Genomic DNA, 20,197 nt, shown 5'->3' on the forward strand with positions numbered 1-20,197 from the left:
AGACACCAGTTTCCAAATTACCGCTGGTACAACACGAGAGCCCATATTCACATTTTTAGGAATAAGTTTCAAGATCGATATAATTTAAAAAATTAAAAACAAAATTGAAAGCACGAGCATAATAATATAATGAGCATAGACTTTACATTTCTATTCATTTTTGAAGTACAAAGCAGAAGGTGTTTCCCCCAACTTTAAAATACGATTAAAATTGTTCAAATACCATGTATTAATTACAGGAAGCAGCGGACACAGTTATATTGCAAATAACAAATGTATTTATTTCTAAGAGTTGGGGATATTGTGAATCAATAAAGACGTTAAAAAAATAAGCCGATGTAGTTATTTTGCAAATTAGTAAAGCATTTTAAAACTAGATTCAGTGACAGTAAACAAGCCGATCCACCTGGCGCTGCTGGCTTGAACAGCTCTCAGACCCGTGATTGGCTAAACCCCCGAGCAGCTCGGGCCGCGATTGGGTGAAGAGTGAGAATCGACACTCTGATTGGGTGAAGAGTGAGACTCGACACTCTGATTGGGTGAAGAGTGAGACTCGACACTCTGATTGGGTGAAGCGCCACAGCGGAAGTTCCGAGAGCATGTAGACACACAGGTGACGGATGTTCTTCTTGGTCCAGATACTGTAGCCCCGGTTAACCGTGTGTGCTGTATGAGTTTCCAATTACTAATCAATCTAAGAGATGTCGCCCTGAGGTCAAAACTGAATAGCAGACAAAGAATGTCATGGCATCCACAGCGTGTTCACGACTCCGATAGCATGTCATGTCATGGCGCCACTGTCGCGACATTAATCATATATCGCGATATGACATACCCCGACAAAACGCACCGCCCCCATGTCGCGACATGTAGCCCGCATATCGTTTTAACATACCCCTGCAAAAATGCCCCGCCCCATGTCGCGACATGAAAGGCCCTATGCTGTCGCAACACAACCTATCTGGGTACATCATGTCCTGATATGAAACCTTTGATGTGACAGCAGTGTCAGGGTGGCATGGAAGCAGACGCCAGTCGTGATATACACTGCCGCGATATACATGCGATATACATGGGGTCCCTGTCATGACATGCTGAGGAGGTCTTGTCGCGATGGTATCCCACAGTTACGCGTTTGTCAAGAGCGTGTCATGGTAGGGAAAGAAAAGGAAGACTTGCCTTATAAAAAAAACTCATAGATCTTACAATCACGGGGATTTTACATACATTACTATACAGGGAATAATGGGTATTTTTCGCATCTAAGGAGGCTCATATGTTTATGGATGCTAATTGTATTTAAAATGTTAAGGAACAAGCTAAACTGTAACAGGGCGTTTGAACTCGGCGGGGGGGGGGGGGGGGTGTCACCGTGGTCACATGATCATGGTCACATGATCACCGGAAAACAAGGCGCTATATCTCGGGAACGAAAGCAGCACAAACGCTACTTTCAACGGCACAAACCGGCATAAATGCAGCACTAACAAATGAGGTGGGTTTCATCGTTTGTGCTGTCTGTAGGGGGGGCATCTTCACGGAGCTGAAAAGAGATAATTACATTTCTCGCACCCAGGCAAGCAAAAAGGACCTCTTGTAATTTTTATGCTCGTAAACAGGAACGTCTTGTTTTAAAGCTGATAAGTGTTTGACACACAGTTGCAAATCGTAAACAATACTTATTTAAACATTGACTAAATCATATTACCTAAATACATGCACATACTGTATACAAGAGTAAACGCGATATATAACATTATTTAACGCGACTGCTGCTCCCGTCAGTGCTTATCAGACATGCATGTTAAGGGATGAACTATAAAAAAGCGTAAGCTCTCCAAAACTGTACCCTCCTGCTGCTTTCCTTTGCCTGCTGGATATGTCAGCACGCAGAAGCTGCTTTAGTCGCGGACTGAACTGGACCGGAGACCCGACATGTGGCGTGAGGGCTTTAAACCCGGCACTGCTGCTGTCGCCGGCCCCGCCTCCCCTCGCCTCCCGCCCCGCTCGGCGAGCAGCCCGCCCGCGGAGCGCAGGAGGCGTGATTGATGAGCGGGCTGGGCTGGGCGGCGGCGCCGTGCGCTCTCGGCACATTGCTCGGCAGCGGCGGAGCCCTTCCCCGGAGCAGCGGGAGAGCGCCTGGCGGCGGCGGGCATTGCCAGCACAGGCGGCGGACAGCAGCAGCGGCCGGGTGGGCGCGCAGAGAGAAGCACACCGGTCAGCCGTCGCTCCGGCCGGAGGATCGCGAGTTTGTGCGCTGGACTGCGCTGTCTCTGAGAGGTCGGCACTGCTCCCACCGCTCGGAGAGCGGGGGTTTTTGTTGGTAAGCAAATATCGTGCCGCTTTCTCAGTTTTTGTAATCATTCTCTGCTCGCAGCTAACGAAGCTTCAGATAAACATTATTTATTGAGGCGTGTGCGCGGTATTTTTTTCCTCCTTGGTTCTCCGGTCGTTTGGAGAGCAGCGGATCCGCCAAAATCAAAACAGCCGCCCAGCTCTACCGAAGTATAAAAGGCGTCGTTTGCATCGCGCACCCCGCTGATGGTGGGGTTTTTATTTGTAAGACGAGCTTTCCGTTTCTATTTCTTGCAACGCGCAAAATCGTGCGAGTTGTAAAACGGCTAAAAAAAGCGGCGATTTTCCCGAAGCAAAGCTACTGTTGTCGTGATAAAGCGTTTGTCTCGGCTGTGCTACCATTAACTTGCAGAGCGCACGGAGCCTGGAAACTTAGTGCAGGATCTGCTGCAGAGAGGCGAAGGGAAAACAGACACCGGGTCTCGGGAAAGATACTGCTGCCCGTTTTCTCTTACGGTGTTTAGAAAGGGCTCAGTTGGTTAATTGCGGCGAAACATTTACAGTATTTGCTGGTTTCCAGTTTGCTGCTTCTTGACTGCGGCTCTTTGTGGATCAAGTCTGACTAGGGTGTCGCCCGCCACAGCAAAACTGAAACCTCATTGTAGCACTGCGGAAGTCGCATTCCTCCACTCAACATCAGATATATTTAAAAAAACAACAATTTTACTTTATTCGCATTTTTTATTCTTTGAAAGATGCGGACTATTGCGTTGTTGACACAAAACCATTTTTAACGCGAAAGTGACGCCTCCCTGGTCGCGCTAATAACAAAGCAAAGCGGGAACCCGTTTGAAATCGATTATTGTTGCAGAGATTTATAGCAGCGCTTATATATAAACACGGTACCTGAATGTCATAGCTGAATGCGCGTCGATATATTGTATTTTTCAAAGTGGATTCCTCAGAGAACCGGAAGCTCATTCCGATGTATAAATCTGGGCGAACCCTTCTTCTGTCTAGATATATAATTTGACACTATTTAAGATCTTGCACGATGAATGCAAGAAGCATGCTTCAGCTTTTTTAACACTTATCCACGTCATTATTATCCTGGAAAAGACGGAGATAACACCGGTAGATTCCATATTGCATTCACAAATTTGAAAATCTAGACACATTTTATTGGAGTTTATACTAGTCCCAGGCTTACTGAATTTAGTTACCGTATTCCACCACCAGTAAGAAATCGTTCTTTAAATAAATCGCATTGGCCACTCGGATTTCCATTTTTAACAGTAAGGAACCGTAAAGAAGTTCCTTTCTCTTGCATAAAGAAGCGTGCTATGATAAGACATATCTGACATCACCCTGGTAAAAGCCAGTGTATTGGCTAAATGCACAGTATTGTGCTCTGTTTTAAATCACAAACCTCATTTTTAAAGCGTGCCAGAACAGCATGAGCAGTCGCACTTATTGAGGTAATGATTAAGAACAGTTTCCGGATTGGAAAAAAAACTTGGTTAAATTAGTTTCGCATTAACAATTTGTTGAGGGTGAAAAAAGCGGTCGATAATCCCTGTGGTTTCCAGTTGCACGGCGATGGACACATTGTGCGGTAGAGATCTTTCAGAAAGACGTCCTTATAACGCATGGCCACATAACGCCCTCAAATGAATTATCGACTTTTATTTAATAATAAATGATTTATATTCACAAAGAACTTTCAGGATTATTCCTCAGCGCTTCGTAAATTGGCCGTCACGATATCCTGAAAACCGAAGGTAGCCGACAGAAAGGGACTCAAACTCCTGACAAGTCTTTGGTGCAGTGTCCTCTGAGCGCACCAGATCGGACATGGACATGCACCTCAATGGCAAAAATAGTTCGGTAATAATGGGCGCCATTGTTTTGAGTACAAAAGTGAAACGCCGTTAGGATTTCAGTGAGCACAAGAATGATTACTGACGGGAAGCCCATTTGCTCCTGTGGGTGCCAAGAGCTAAATGATATGAGGTTCCCATTGAGCTATTCCTTAAAAAAGCCAGGGTGTCAGCTTCATCTCCATCAGCAGGCAGCTTGTTCCATGCTCAGACAACCCTTTGTGTAAAAATGTGCCTCCTCTTCTTTAAGTGCATTATCTCATAGTTTTCTCTCATCTTATCTGGTTAATGTTTTATGAAGTTCTGTTTTGGCCAAGCAAATGGTACAAATACAAACAGCCCCTGGGTTTTGCAGTTTTTTTTATTAACATCCAGTACCATCTGATGTGTAGGATTCTGGGGATTAACTTTTCTATATACTTGAAAAACTGGACACCCTACAGTAAAATAATTGATAATGGTTTGGGTAACCTTAAACCTTTTACCTTTCCAGTATACAAATCAATTTTTTGTCTCGGGAATGCTGCAGAGATATAACTAAAGCTTATTGACAAGACTGGTGAGCAGAAGAATTAATAGAAATGTAAGATTAGAGCCTTGAAGTAACTTGCATTAACAGATTTTACAATAACTATTCTTAATTGTGTCTATGAAATAGAGAGTGACAGTCTCTGGTTCATTGTATTTGAAGTAAGTTCTTGTTCTGACACAGGTTCAAAGACACTTGTGTTATTTATTGCCGTGCCCCCGAAGAACTGTGGTTTAGTTTCCCATTCCTGATTTTTATTTCAGCCAAACTTGATGACTTCATTGAAGCATTAGCTCAACTAACAAATCGCTTGATCAAAGTCTATACAAGGTTTTTTTTCGACTAAAATGTTTGGTATTTTATGTTACTTATGAAATTAATAGCACAAAGGCCATCTCCAACATGTTTTAGAGCTGAAAACAGTCCAACAGTTCAAATTAATCCTCCTGATTCAAGGGCTCAATTGTGTAACTGAGAGCAGGGCTGGAACCACATCTAGCAGGTGTGCGGCTCTCCAGGCCCAGGACTGGAGCTTGTGTTCCGCCTGAGATTAAGACATTTCATTTTAGTGTTTTGGTTTGTTCAAAGCCTTAGGCTCTTTTTGTGTCTGTAATTCTGTTTGCAAACTGAATCACTTGTTTGAAGTTTGTTTTGCTGCCTGCCAGCTGTCCTGAGCAGGGAGAGACACGGGGAGGAATATGGGACTATGCCTGTGTGTTTTGAAATTAGCGTCTGATGGGACTACGTCACCAGCGAAGGGAATACTCAAGGCAAAGGGAAGTGAGTTACTCTGCAATATTTGTGTAGGTCACACAGTTCCAGTATGCAGATAGAGTGTTGTCTTCCAGTCCTTTTAGGATTTCCTTTTTTCATACATAGTGCCCTTAATTTTGCTTTTTATCCAAATTTGCACCAAATTCTTCAGGGGGTCTATGGAAGAGTTCATGGTAAAATTTATTTTTACTCTTTGCTCAAGGCTTTAAAAATCAATATATAAAGAATCCAGGTTGAAGTTGAAGGGTTCAATTCTGGATCTGGCATTCTATCTGCATGGAGTTTGTATTTTCTTCCTGTGTTCATGTTAGTTTCCTCCCACAGTCCAAAAAACGTACAGGTAGGTTAATTGGCTTAAGGGAAAACTGATCCTGGTGTGACTGTGTGTACATCTGTGTGTGTCCTGTGATGGACTGGTGTCCCATCCAGGGTGTATCCTGCCTTGCACCCATTACAAGCTGGGATAAACTCCTGCTAATCTGTGATCCTGAATTGGAATAAGTAGTTAGCAAATGGATGGATGGTTGCACTTAGTCTCTTTGCCCTCAACAGTAATTGCACTCATCAGCCTCTTGTTATCGTAACTTGAAGCGGAGGTACGTTGTTTCTGTTCACACCTTGATGAGAGCTGGATTGCGTGGTTGCTGTGAACCTGCTGGGCAAGGCAACCTTTAAAATCACAGTGACCTTCAATAGAGCAGCAGTAGAAAAATGTAAACTGAACATGTGCTCATATCGGCTTAACTCACGGTCTTCCTTGTCAAGCAGTTTGCTGCTGAACAAGTCTAGCTGCTTGTCACTCTGTGCAAAAGACAGGTTGATAAATTGATCTAGCTTCTAATCACCCAAGAGTTTTCAGGTAGCAGGGAAAAAAGCCAGGCTTTCCAATGCAGACCCAGATTTAGTCATTGGAACTGCTGAACTGATTGAGCGTTTGCTCACTTTGAGTTTCTGCAGGGAAAGATAAACACAGTAATGCGTTTCCTTTCCCTCAGAGCACATTGAAACAAGCCTGTCCTTACAGTCTTCATCTGTGTCAACAATGAGATGAGGTGGAAAGTTTACCCCTCTTAATTGCCCTTGAAAATGAGTCTCTGTGTGCCGAAGTATTGACGTTCAGGGTGGCGACTGTGAAATGTTACTGTGCCTGACAGGGCCCAAAGAAACTGCTTCTGTATGGGTATCAGCTCTGTACTGAAGATTGAGCACCTGTCTTTAATTGCCATTTTCTAACTTCTTTATTCAGTTCAGGGACACAGCAGAACCAGAGCCTGTCCCAGCAAGCAACAGGCTCTAGGCGGGGTACACCCTGGACGGGACGTCAGTCCATCACCGGGCACGCACTCACACATAGGCCAACCTACCAGAATGTCTGGTAACTCCACAAAAATCACACAGCAAGAAAAAAAGCATGAAATGAGTCTAGAACATTGTGCTGGTGTCATTGATCAGTGAGGTAGCCCTGTGACTGTAAGAATCTTTAGAATGAATCCAGTTTTTCGTTCTAGTGAAGGGTGATGCAATTGACAAACACTGCTGCTAGGCTGAGGTGGTGGTTTGTCATTGTGAAGTTGTAGCAGTTTGGGTTGCTGAGCGGTGCTGTAACCTGTCGCAGGAAGAGAGCTGCTCTGAGGAAATCCACTGCTCAGAAACGCATCATTTACATCTTCTACACAATGTGGGGAACAATAAATGGCCAACAGAATTTTTGGCTATGTATTTAAAAGTGTAAAATTTAGATCATAGGATGTTATGTCAAAATGGAGTATTGTGTACAGTTTAGTCACCACAATACCAGATAATATTGCTGTCCTGGAGTCCAGAGAAGATCAACCAGACAGTCCTGGACTTGAAGGAGTGTCCTGGCCTAAGTGACAACCTGAAGGAGCTGAACCTTTGGAGAAAAGGCTCAAGGAGAACCTGATTCCAAGGGCTCAAAATCCTGTAAAATTATTCCTTTAAAAAATAATTTCAATCTTGAAAGTCAGCAGTGGTTATTTTCCAAATGAGCAGTAAGAGGAACTGGCTGACAACTATAGAAATGCAGTTTAAACAGAGTAAAAAAAAAAATGTCCCCTTTTCACTCAGAGTGGGTGTGGGGAGCAAGCTACCAGCCATATTGTTGAAACCCCCGGATTTGTGTATCAACTAGCAACTAATTATCAGACATGCTCATTGATGGTAGACTTTGGCCAAGAACCTCCTATCATTGAAACAGAAAGGAACATCTAAAAGAATAGTCTATACCAGCCCACGGATATCCAGATCTCATCTGGTGTTGAGTCGTGCATTGTAGTGAATGTAGTCAGGCTTGGCTAAGTGGCATGTTCATGTGCATGCTCTATTGATATACTGTATGTATGCCCAGGAGCTTTAGGAAGCAAGCTGGATATCTGTTGTTTGTTGGCTGTAGGCCATCAGATGTACATAAGATTGTCCAATAATGCAATTGTGGACATCTGTTAGTCAGACATGCTTCCAACTAAATGACATCAGGCTTTTTTTAGTGGGACTAAAAGTCAGCAAACTAGGTCATAGTTTATGACATTACATATTGTGGACTCGTTTAGGTTTTCTTTGTTTGACTGTGTACTGGGATGGATTGATAGTAGTTTTTAATATACATGCATGTCTTCTAGTAAGAGAAGTGACAGAACCAGTGAACGACTAATGGTGACATCAGAACTGTGTCCTACAAAGCAGGCATTGGTAGCCTTTTCCCTGAAACTTCAAGTATCCCTGTTTGTGAAAATGGGGGAGCTGGCAGCGTGCTTGCGTCTGCTTGACTGTTTCTTCAGAGCCCCTTGTCGCATTAAAAATGAGGAGCTTCAGAACTTTATAATTGCTCAGTTTGCCTGCAGAATTTTTGTGCACCTAATATTGTTCTTTCATTTCAGGACAGTGATTCAGTAAACGGTGTTATGAGATGATAATGTGAAAATCCACATTATACTCTCTTTCACGTGTAATTCTGTGTGTCCGAGAGTGCCTTGTCCCGTGACGCCCTAGACTGTGACTTATTGACTAACTGTGAAAACTTACTGTACCTCCTCTACTTGTTTTTTATATAGCACCACTGTGAGTGCCATGAAGGGAAATAAATGACATAAATTAGGACTGTAGTTCAAGTAGGTAGCTGCGTCAGCATGTGTAGGCTTCAAAGGAACAAGTAAAGGTTTATTCCATGTTTCACACCCGAAGAAGGCTCCACAGCCGAAATGTTGCGTTTCCTTTCTTCTCTTTTCAGCAGGAATAAACCTTTACTTGTTTCTTAATTAGGACTGGTCTGTTTTTATTTTGTATTGTACATTGAGGACTGCTCCTTGAGGCACAGTGGTATGGTCTCATGTAGCCCAGTGATGGCAACAACAGCAGCAAAGTTGTTTGGGAGTGACGGTGCTGGTCTGTCAGTGTTCAAGCCTCATTCTTCTGACCTTTCCCAGGAGAGGTTCTTCTTACCATTATCACTGCATTAAAAATCAATTATCCCTTATGCTGGCTTGTGGGTCTGCTAACATGGATCTTTTAACCAATTAAAGTCTCTAATGGCTATGCACAGGGGAAACAGACCCACTATCCCTGCACTGTTCTGCAGATTTGGATCCATTATCGTTGTTTTTTTTGGTTGTCTGCAGTAGATCTATATAAGGCGGATGACATGGTTCATCAATGATGCCCTGCTTTAAAAGGCAGGCTTAATGGAGGCTGAAAGGGGCAGCCTTTTCTAATTAAAGCAGTAGCAAAACGTGCAGGCCTTGCGCACTCCAGGCTTTTTCCATTTGCTCCCAAGCACAATTGTGCGAAGGGGACAATATGCATCAAGCCAGCTTTCATCTGATCTTGCCATTTCAGAAATACTCAGGACAACTGTGTCATTTTGTTTAGTGAAAACTCCCTCCAGATGTAGTGCAATTGAAGCATTTTCTTGGGTTGTTCCTGAGCTTAGGGTTGTGATAAGGTTTGGGCTCTGGGTTCCTGACTACAGGGCTCCAAAACGTTGCTTTCATTTGCTTTTTGAACAAAAAAACTTGATGTGTTGTGGATCCAGTTGGTCACGAGCACATTGCCTCCTCCTTTCAGGCTTTGATGGCTGAGCTGGTGGGCTGATTTGTAGAACACTTATTTGCCTTGAGCAGTTCATCACATTTTCATGCCTCTGGTAATCGCTTGAGTAAATTCCAATATCATCAGAGAAGACCTCACCTGCCTTGCAATCTTTGACCCCATTTAGGAGTAGTGTTCCCACTTCCATCCCCAACAGGACACCTTTTCTGCAGTCCATAACCATTACAAACATACTATTATCTAAAACCCTTCTGTATGAAGTCTTTCTCCTTAGAGCGGTTCAGTTATAAGTGCTATTTGTTATGAGGCTGGTGTCTCATTTTCCATTTAGGTTTGAGATTTCTTGGGATATTATGAGGAGAACCCATTGTAAAAGTATACTAAGATTTCAGATCTTTGGCAATAACTTTACAGTAGAGGAAGACGGTTACTGCTCCATTTTATTCTTAGTGCAAGTAAGAGCTTCATTTTATAACATGTCCATGGTCGAAACGTGTTGATAAGGCTGTGGGTCCACACTGCTGCAGCACAGCGGATAGGAGGGTGTGGCACACGAGCACCTTTCTACATTCCAGTCTATTTTTCTAGTGGAAATGCTGCTAAAATGTATTTTCGGAACTGAAATATTGGCTAGCGTAAGCACGTTTGGGAAAGTTTGGGTTTCCAAGGTGGGTGGAGAAAAGTGTAGGGCCCCCTATCTGCCAGCACACAACACAGGCATTGCTGCCTTCCCATCATTCCTCCTGGTTCCTGAAGCGCAGAGGCAGCACAGCTCAGCATTCGGCAAGATAACAGCGATGGTTAACTCTAATTGTTCTGCCAACGTTCTACAGTTTCTGGCCCACTGGGTCTTTTTGTTTACTATGATGGGTGATGTCACTGTTGTCGGTTGTTTATAAGCATGGCCTTTTATATACAGAGCTGTGATGTAGAGTGCATCAGAATTACCTTTTTGCTGCGTCTCCAGTAGCTGTGCATGTCTTTTGGGTGAATGAGGAAGTTATTTTACCACAGGTAGCAGCCCATTTTTTTCAAAAGACTTCCATTTGAGTTTACTGTTTGCTGTTTTTTCCTCTCCTGTCAGCTGCATGGACTGCTGGTGCACAGCTCCAGTCCTGCAGGGCCAGAATCCTGAAGTTGAAGACAAGTTGACAAGTGTTAAATCGGTCCAGTTAAGGTAATAATGAGGTCACTGTGGCCATTATGAGGAGAGATCAAGTGAAAACCCACAGATACTGCGCCCTCCAGGACTGGAGCTGTGCCCCACAGGCGTAGAATAATGATGCTTTCTTATTTTTGTGTTTTTCTTCTTTCATTAGGGCAATGCAACAAGTGCAAGGCAACCTAAATCAGGGCGTCTGTGAAGCAAATGAGTGTCGTTAGAGAAGTGGCATTAATCCTAAATTGTGTTAAAGCACATGATGTAATTTTGTGGGGAAGACATTGTCAAGATCATTTCATTTTAAGCATTTCAAGTTTACTGATGGGCATTGTGTGAACTACCCATCTCCCAGTAATATTTGCACACCATTGGTCCTGAAATTTTCTCCATCCCCTTCTTTTGGCATCATAAAGTATTACTCTTGCCTATTGTGAAAGCAGAGCCCCCTGTTACAGTAACAACACAAAGGTTAAGGCTTAATCCATGCTGAAAGGGAAAAGTAAAGGGACACCTGAGTTAGGCTTCACTGACAAAACCTTCTGTCTCTTTTCCTTTCCTATGCAAGTTGACGCAGCTACCTGCTCAAACATAATAGATTAAAATCACAGCAAATGTTATTGGAACCAATAACTCACTTTAGGTTTTTACTCTGTATAGTGAATTAAAAGCGAAATGCATCATGCTGAAAAATAGAGCCTCGGTTTACAACTTGTCTAGCTTGTTGTATTCAAACCATGTAAAACATCCCACATGGTTCTCCTCGTCTGACAAGAGCCCAGCAATGGACACAGGAGCCATCTTTGTCTTCCCACAGATCCCTTTCGCCTCCCTCTGCCATGCAGACCAGATTTGAAACAAATTGACCTTATATGGACAGTGGCATCAGTCAAAACGGGGTTATTGCGCAAGCTGGTAGACCGCAGTGTTTTGCAGACTTCGTTTAACGTTGGCTCTTGCGCCAACCCCATGCCTGCGTTGTTGAGCGGGGGGACTTCTGCAGTGCAGTACGTTTCATGTGAAGATGGGCTGGCGGGCGTCCAGGTTGAATGCCAGTTTCATGCCATGCTCAAAGTGCGTTAGTTTGACCTGACTGAGAAAAAACAAATACAGTACTTCAAAATTGACATGGGGGACTCGATCCCTCATGCGAGCAGAGGAGATGATGATCGGGTTAGATGAGCTTGAAAGTTTTAAACCTTGGCGATGCATGAGCTCCTGCAGGGTCACTGCTTTCTGGTTTTATTCCACCCTGGACTCTTGACAACTTCCATTTGAATTAATTGTGTTAGCCTCGTTCGTCTATATTACCGTGGTGCTCAGGTCTTGACTGATTGAGAATTGTAGGGTACCTATAAAAACCTAGCGTTTCTTCACCCTTTTATTTTAAAATTGCTTACTGCAACTGGAAATACTGTGATCTGGAGCTGGTGTCTTTTGGAGGAGTTGGCAGCCTTGAGCAGTGCTGTACTGTCCTTGCTGACTCAGTGCAGTCTCGCTGAGGGTGAAAACGGTCTTGACACATGTCCAGCGGACCCAGCTTGCTGTCTCATTGCGCCATCATGTAAGATTATCCTCACGTTCCTGGGCCTGATACCGTTTCAAAACGAGCTGCTCATTTCTACCGCTTGAGGCTTCTGGATATACACACACACGCATATCTCATGCATATTGCCTTGAGTAAGGGGACAAGAGAATAGAGTACAGCATCACTGTTATTTGAAGCAGCAGGCCGTGTAGATCATATTACTGAATGTAGAGCACAATTAACATTTATTTTCAGGATTTCTGCTTTTCTCCTTGTTTTCAAGGCCCTGAATAACAGTAATGTGTTCATGCAACTCGGCTACCTTGTGTCATGAGGGCAGCTGCCTCTTGAATTAAACTTTTGTTCACTGGTTTATTTTCATTTTTTAATTTGGCTTCATTGCTTTGTTTCTTTCTGGGAAATGCAGGTGTATGTCTTAGTCTCAACATTTTGAAACGGAAATATTTTTGTAGGTTTTGGTTTATGCTAGAGTATAGGTTTGCTACAGACTTTGTTTTTTAAGTCCCCGTCAGGCTTATTGCTTAATTATGACCATTTCCCCTTCATGATTGCCTCATGAATACTGTGTAAATTCCTGGCTTTGTGAAAAGTAGATTTTTAAAGAAAATGGGTGGAACTCATTTTCCTTTCAAGAGCAAGAGATCACGTCTGAGTTATTGTAGAGGCAAAACAAGGTTATTCTTCCTGCTTTCATCCTTTTATAAGGATCTTACTCATATATAACCTCCTTTCATTAAATTGAGTTCATCTGGGCAATACTTTTGGCAGAATAACTTTTATCGGCATACTCTGCATTGGTTTTCTAAAATGGGAATTTTTTTTTGCGAGTTTCAGTCTACGAATCCGTTGGCATGCAGTTTGATAGCTTGCCGAAGTCGGTGTTGTCAGTGTAGAAATCTGTGCGCTTCTTGCAAACAGAATTGGAAGAGCGGCCAGAATGTTGGAGTGCCGTCTCCCAGGCTGGCGGCCTGGCGATGTGGACCTCATTAAAACCCTTTTGGAGTCGCAGCGTGAAGAACAGCTGATTGTTCATCAGCAGGAGAAAGTTCAGTGAGCGTGATTCCGCCAGGAGCCACGCCTCCTGGTTCTGTTTGAAGGTGCTGTCCCCAGAAGGGCTGCTTCCCCCACTGTTTGCACAAACACTAATCCTGAAACAAGCATGAGTTTCTGTTTGGTTATTAACCATTAATTTGTTTATATTCGATTCAGCTTCGTAATTACCCCCTGGTTTGGGTTAGCGCGGCAGCTGTTACAGGGCTTCCAGTTATGTAAGCGGCTCAGTCTTAGTTCTCTTTTTTTCTTGCAGATTGAAGGCATCAATCTTTTATCTCCAAGCGTTTTCTTGTAAACATGAAGTGAAACGCTTTTATTTCGGTTTGGAAATATTTCAAAATGATGCATGCTTTCACTCCAGCTCTTTGACCAGGGTCACTGCCTGGTGCCCATGTGTGTCAGCTGAGCGGTTTCCTGCTGCGCTTCAAACACACAGGCCAGACCCAGGACCAGAGAGGGAAAAACTCATTGATAGACTTTAATCTATTTAAATATTCAGAAATCTGAATATTTAAATAAATTTAAATCTATCAATTAGTTTTTCCTCCCCCTCATACCAGAATCAATACCCTCACTTCCACACACACAGCCTGGCAAAGTGTTTGACTTCACACCCTGGGTTGTCACACTAATGTACTAATGTGAAAAGGCCTTGCAAGTATCTGCGCTTTTGTTTCTCAAATCGGCTACAGTATTTCATTTTTCTTCAGATTCAAAATTGACAGTTTTTTTTAGCTTTTCCAAAAAGTGAGGAATCGTTTTTTTTCATCTGCAGATCTCCAACAGCCGCTTTCAGTGGATACATTCCAGACCTCAACCAGTGAAGCACTCAACTGTATAGAGCCATTTGGGAGATTTTATAACCGAAACCAGTGTTGAAGTTGTAGTTTTCTTTGTGCTTTGATGCACCTGCACAGTAATTTTTTTAAACCAGTGTTTCCCACTGTATCAGCAGTTTGTGGTTTCCAGGTAATTTTAGCCCTCAGCAGTATCTGAAAAAACAAGTTAAAATTTAAAAAGCTTAGTTTCAGTAAATGTTTTTAGCTGTAGCTCTGTCTCGTTACTGAAAGACATCTGTATTTGCAAACCCTTTACAACTTTTCTCTCCTTTTGGTTCACTGTGGATCTTAGACTCCTGCCTTACACCAATGAGCACTTTCAGTTCTGTTTCTGTGGTATAAAAACCTTGTCATCCTTCTGCATGATCAACTGCATCAGGCCGTGGGAGAGAGACAAGTTCAGATTGCAGCAGTGATGTGGTTGTGTCTACTCCCTTTTGTGCTTGGTGCTTTGCTTGCCGTGTATTAGGCCTGTGTCTCGTGTGCTGGTTTGAATTGGACAGGAGGAAGTAAAGGCCTTGTTTTAGAATCTGCTCTTAGTAGATTAATTTGGTTAAATATGGTTTGTGATAAGCTGATAGAGGGGTTTCATAAGAGGTTTGCTAAACCGAGCTACATATACTTCAACATGTCTGTCTGTGTGCTCCTGTGAGGAAGATGAGAAAATCTGAGAATGAGATGAGAATGCTTTCTTCTGCTGCATATTTCCATCCCAGTCTGATTGTTTCTGTCATTTGAGAGAAACATTCTCTCACCCATTGTTCACATAGGCAGGTTGGAACAGACCATAAAACCCCATTTTTGTGGGCAATAAATCTGTTTATATGCAGTAGCTGTTAGTAAATAAAGTGGTATGTTCCAAGGAAGCCATGTGTCATTTGCTAGAGTAAAGCTTAAGCTATAGTACACACAACCATGGTTCTCAGAACTGTACAAAAGACTAAAATCAGATTAAGATAAATACATGTATTATTATACATTTATTTATTATAGTCTGATTTCACAAGGCTAGTAAATAGGATTGCAAACTAGATCTGCCTTTAAGTAATAGCATTTTGTGTTTTTTCTTAAACTTTTATTACTGTTTAAACTACATGGGTTTTTACTCAAAAACAAAATCATCCATTCATCGAGAATGCAGGGTAACGGCGAGCCAGAGCCCAGGCAGCCAGACAGAGACACACGGCAGGATAAGCTCTGTTCAGGACGCCAGTCCATTGTCCATTGACAGACCCAAGTTGAGGAAACTTTCAGTAATGGGCTTTGTGCCAATTTGAGGATAGGATCTCTTTTTATGTTAATCTTTCTGAACTAACCTGCCTGCTTCCTAATCTTACATTTGATTATATTTGATATGCTCTCTACTATAGTGTTACAGTCCCACTCCTGGGGGGACTCCACTGACAAAACATCATGCTGGCTGTCGCTTCCCTGCTACCTCACCGTGTCGTTTTAAAGAGCTTTTGCCGTTATCCTTAAGCTCTATGGCTTCGGATATAGAGGAGAGGGTCAGGAATTTAGGGGGATTCTAACTTGCAGACATTGTGCAGGCGAATATCTCGATGTATGTGTCCCCTTGTAGAATGTCGGTACAGAGATTTAAACTAGATGGATTTACTCTTTGTAGCTTGTCAGAAGCAGCATTTGCTCGACACATCTATAAATATTGCGTTACCTTGCTTCACAGTTTGGCAGGTACTGTTTGGTTGCTTGTGAGGTTGCTAGGGTACAGATGTTCGCAACAAGAAAACCGTTTCCATCACAGCTCCCTTAAAAAAAACAGGCGCACACACACAGTCCAGGACTCTAGAATTGCTTTAACCCCTGTGAGTCGTCACTGGCTCATCACAAGTGCTTTTTCGACAGGGTGCAGCATCCTGTCCCCAAGCAGTTTACAGTTGTCTGTTATGAACCCTGGTGATATCATGCCCACCTCCACTCTCGGCCTGCGGGGCTGCAGCCGGGCAGGTGAGGGATGAGTTCTCTGCGCTTGCTGCAGACACACCTGATGCACAAGGAGTGTTTGCTGTCATCCGTCTTTGCTTGCGGAAAAAGAAGGAAGTTCAGTCAAGTACAGTAAGAGCCGGGTGTTGTCAATAAAGCACCACTCCCTGCGATGAAGTAAGAGATTTCCAAATGCGTGTGGTTTGCAGAGGAGTAGATTTTACCTGCCTTGTTTGGGCAGATCTTTTGACCTTCCATTTTATAGTTCTTGTTCTGTCATTTTTGGGGTTGTACCTTGTCTAGACTCATAGTCATTTCTGCATCTTCTGGGCTTCAGAACTTCTCTGTATTGAGCTCTGATGCATGCAGTCTGGTTTCACAGAAAGGAGAATTGAATGGCCATTTTTTTTCCCTCAAATCAAAAAGGATAATTTTCATTGAAATGTGAACGTTTTGAGTAATATGAATTTTTACATATTGCATTTTTATTTTTAGTGGGAGAATTAGAAAGTTAGAATTTGGAGCAAGGAACAAGTAAAGTAAGAAACTTTGTCCATGAGGGAAAAAGTTTATGGAGAGGCAGCGCTTTTATAAATTTGAAGTATTATGGAAATTCCAGTACCTCCCCGTGTAAACTACTGAACTTAAACTTTGTGTTGTATATTCTTACTGTAATGCTTTACGTTGCTGTATAGATAACGCTGGCATCTGGCAAAAGTGGTAATTAAAAAAAACAATTTTCACAGCTTTACGCTAATCTCTCCTCTCAGGAGGAAAACACAGGGCCTTTATCAGCAGCTGTTTTCCATTGATCTTTCAGTTCTCTGTCTGATCCCGGTTGGGAGAGTTTTTCCTGTGCCACACTGCTGACAAAGCCCTTTCCCAGCGTTTGTTTTTCCTCCCTCTCCTAGGTGTCCCTGCGATACCACCATGCGCACAGGGACGGTGGGAGGGGCTCGGTTTCCAGGCAGGCAGCACTCCGGCGAGAGTTTCCTCTCAGGAAGCCTCCTGGCTCTGCGTTGGTTTAAAGCTCCTCCGCTTTGCACCTACAGCTTTTCCATTTAGGGCTGCAAGTCCTGTGCGATGCACTGGTCCTTAGAATAGCATTTCTTTACCAGATGTGATGATTAACTCCATCCTCATTGCTTGTCCTATGTGTTCATACATGTCCGTCCATCCATTTTTTTAACAGCTTCATCCCAGTCAGCATCACAAAGCCAAGTAACAGGTGCAAGGCAGGGTACACCCTAGTCTGTCAAAGGCCCACACACACACACACCAGGTCCAGTTTTCCCAGAAGTCAGTCAACCCACCAGCATGTCTTTGGACTGGGGGAGGAAATCGGAACACACAGAAGAAACCCATCGCGAACATCAGGAGATCATACAACCGCCATACAGAGAGCACCCAGTTCCAGATCTGAACCCAGGGCCCCAGTGCTGCGAGTCAGCGATGCTGGTCACTGCTCTACTGTGCTGCCCCATTTTCATATACAGTAGATGTCACACAAAAGCAAATCCTTTCATAAAGCAGCCTTCTCTTTGCTTGCCTCAAATCAATGTGCTTATGAGCTGTTTGTAGATACTGTACATACACGAGAGATTTCAGCCTATGCACACTGAGGGACAAAAACTAATAAAAAAGACTAAATAAATGTGAGTGCAGGCATGCTATGAAGCTAGTTATTTTCACAGAGTGTGAATGCACCACAAAAATTAGCAGTGCTTTATGTCCTGGATGGTGATGGATGGTGTTACTATAACTTGGACTATTAGTCAGTGCCATTAATGTCTTTTAGCCTGAATTCGGAAGCTGAGGTAGGAAAAACACAATTTTGCTGTTAGTGATGGTGGACCAGTAGGTGATGCTCTTTCCTCAGGACCAGACTTTCCACGCAAATACCATAGTATGGTGACCAGAGACATTGCTGTAGGAGCTGCCATTATTCAGATGAGACATGATATTGAGGTCTTGATAGTTTGGTCATTGAAGATCCCATGGTACTGCTCATAAAAAGAAGGGAGTTACCTTTGGACTAGCACAATCCAGTCTCCATAAATTTACCTCCTTAGATTAGCTGATGAAGTAAATTCTCGCATCTCCTCCTGAACTGCTGTGTAAAGGAGCTGCTGGCACAGTCGGTTTATCCTGTGTCAAACGGGTACAGGCTGCTTCTCAGTAGTGGATGTAGTGCATCTCCCACCTATATTTAGAGTGTTGTGGAATTCTGTGGGGATGAAAAGTTTATATAAATACAAAATATGTGGCACACCAAGGCTGTCCCTGTCATCTGTGCCCAGATCCATGGGTATAGCCTGAGGTGATGGTTGTTAACTCAAGCACATGGACACACCCACACTGCACATTGAGTAAAGACTTGCACTAAGTGGGCTGCTGGTGAGCTCCCAGAAACATTTCCAACACAACCTTGTTCGTTGTTAGGGTAAGAGAAGTCTCGCACAAAGGTATTGCTTTATAGCCCATTATAGCCCGTTGCAAATGGAGAGCTAGTCACTTGACAGTCGCTCTGCTGGATTAAAAAATGCATCCTGTAGCAAATGTAGGACCCACACTTGAGAAGGTGTGCGTTTGATATGTCTGCTAATTGTGAATCAGTTGCTATACCTGAAGAGTGGCCCATTTAATGTGTTAATGTAATGTCACCAAAGGTTCTAATTTCTATGGAACAGTGGGATTAATTTAGCAAGAGCTGCTGAATTCACAGTGTGTCTGACATGATCGCTAGATGTGTTGATTCAGGAGCTGTATGTGGGTTTCAGAGTCTTCTTCAGAGACTCTACACCAGTGCATCTGCAGGTGGCACTTTTCCTTGCGGACCAGAAATGGTCTATAACCACAAGACAACTCAGTTTTGTAATTTTATTAAAAGTGGTTCTTTTGCAATAAACTTCAGTGCAGTTAACTGCATTTAAATAACTAATTTATCTCATTGCTTATAGATTATATTTAATAACTGACCAGTGTTTTAAAATGCCATAAACACAAGATTCATTTGATCTATTTTAGGTAGATATTTACCACGCTATAACAAGAAGGAAACACTTTTATGATGGATGTGTATTATTAATAATAACTTATTTATAAAGCACCTTCCCAAACCTCAGGGAGCTGCACATAATGATAAAGAAAAAAACAAAATACAATAAAAAAAATAAATGAAAAAAAATGAAATAAGAACATGCAGGATAAACTGTAAGTCATATATAAGCCATAGAAAAAATTGAGTTGAAAGATCAGATTGGAAGAGAAGCTTAAGAAATTTTCTCTCAGAATCGGAAGAAGGGCATTCTGTAACAAAGGAGCAGGCAGAAAAGGCACAGTCTGTATGTGTAACGGCTTTGTGCAGTTCATATGGAATATTGCATACAGCTGTCTGTGTGCTTCATCCTGATACCATATACAGTCCCTGTCCATAGTCAGATATTTTTAATTTCCTTAACATTGCTTAAAATTGTGCCCCCTTCCATATTTCTGTTAATTCACAATACTTGTCAAAGCATGTGCTAGGAGAACAAAGCTTTCTTGTCTATCCACAGGACTAGAGAACTCCTCTCCTTCAGAGATCAGTGTTCAGGGAGTGGCTGGGGGCTTTAATGTACCTTGTTTTTGTTACTCTGAGGTTGGCTGACCGTTTCCCTCTTGTGCACTGGAGTGTGATTTGAGCCCTTTGTCCTGCAAGCACTGGGAATATCGTGTGTCCTGCCGAGGATTCTTGTCAGCATCCCACCAGGATGGACATGCACCTCACTTGGCTCCTCTTTCTGATGTGGGATGATGTCACCCCCGCCTGATAATTCAATTCTCTGAAAGTGGAGGAACTTGGCGCAGTTGCTGTGGTTGCTCTTCTGTTTGTCTTTTCTGATAAACTTGTCATGGCCAATGTCAGCTTTCCTAATCAAGGCAAAGCTGCTGTCTTTGTGTATTGCAGTATTTCATATCTTACCCCTGCCTCCCAGCTGGAGAATCTCTATTCTATATCTTTTACTCAACGTGCAGGTTAATATAACTTCTGCAGTTTGAGCTGAACAAGCCAAACAAATAACTAGAAAGAGCACAGATATGGCGTTCCTGAATTAGCCTGCACTGAAA

At 42.9% G+C, this 20,197-nt stretch overlaps 1 protein-coding gene across 1 annotated transcript in view; it reads left to right on the plus strand.

The window, feature by feature from the left end:
- The first annotated feature begins 1,993 nt into the window (after positions 1-1,993).
- LOC148819340 (GTPase HRas) overlaps positions 1,994-20,197 on the plus strand; it is a 36,363-nt gene continuing 18,159 nt past the window's right edge. Inside the window, exon 1 of the mRNA XM_088934713.1 lies at positions 1,994-2,323. The gene's annotated coding sequence lies outside the window, so the exon portion shown is untranslated. The remainder of the gene's footprint in view (positions 2,324-20,197) is intronic.

The sequence above is a fragment of the Atractosteus spatula genome, chromosome 16 (genome assembly GCF_055471065.1).
Source record: "Atractosteus spatula isolate fAtrSpa1 chromosome 16, fAtrSpa1.hap1, whole genome shotgun sequence".
Classification (NCBI taxonomy): domain Eukaryota; kingdom Metazoa; phylum Chordata; class Actinopteri; order Semionotiformes; family Lepisosteidae; genus Atractosteus; species Atractosteus spatula.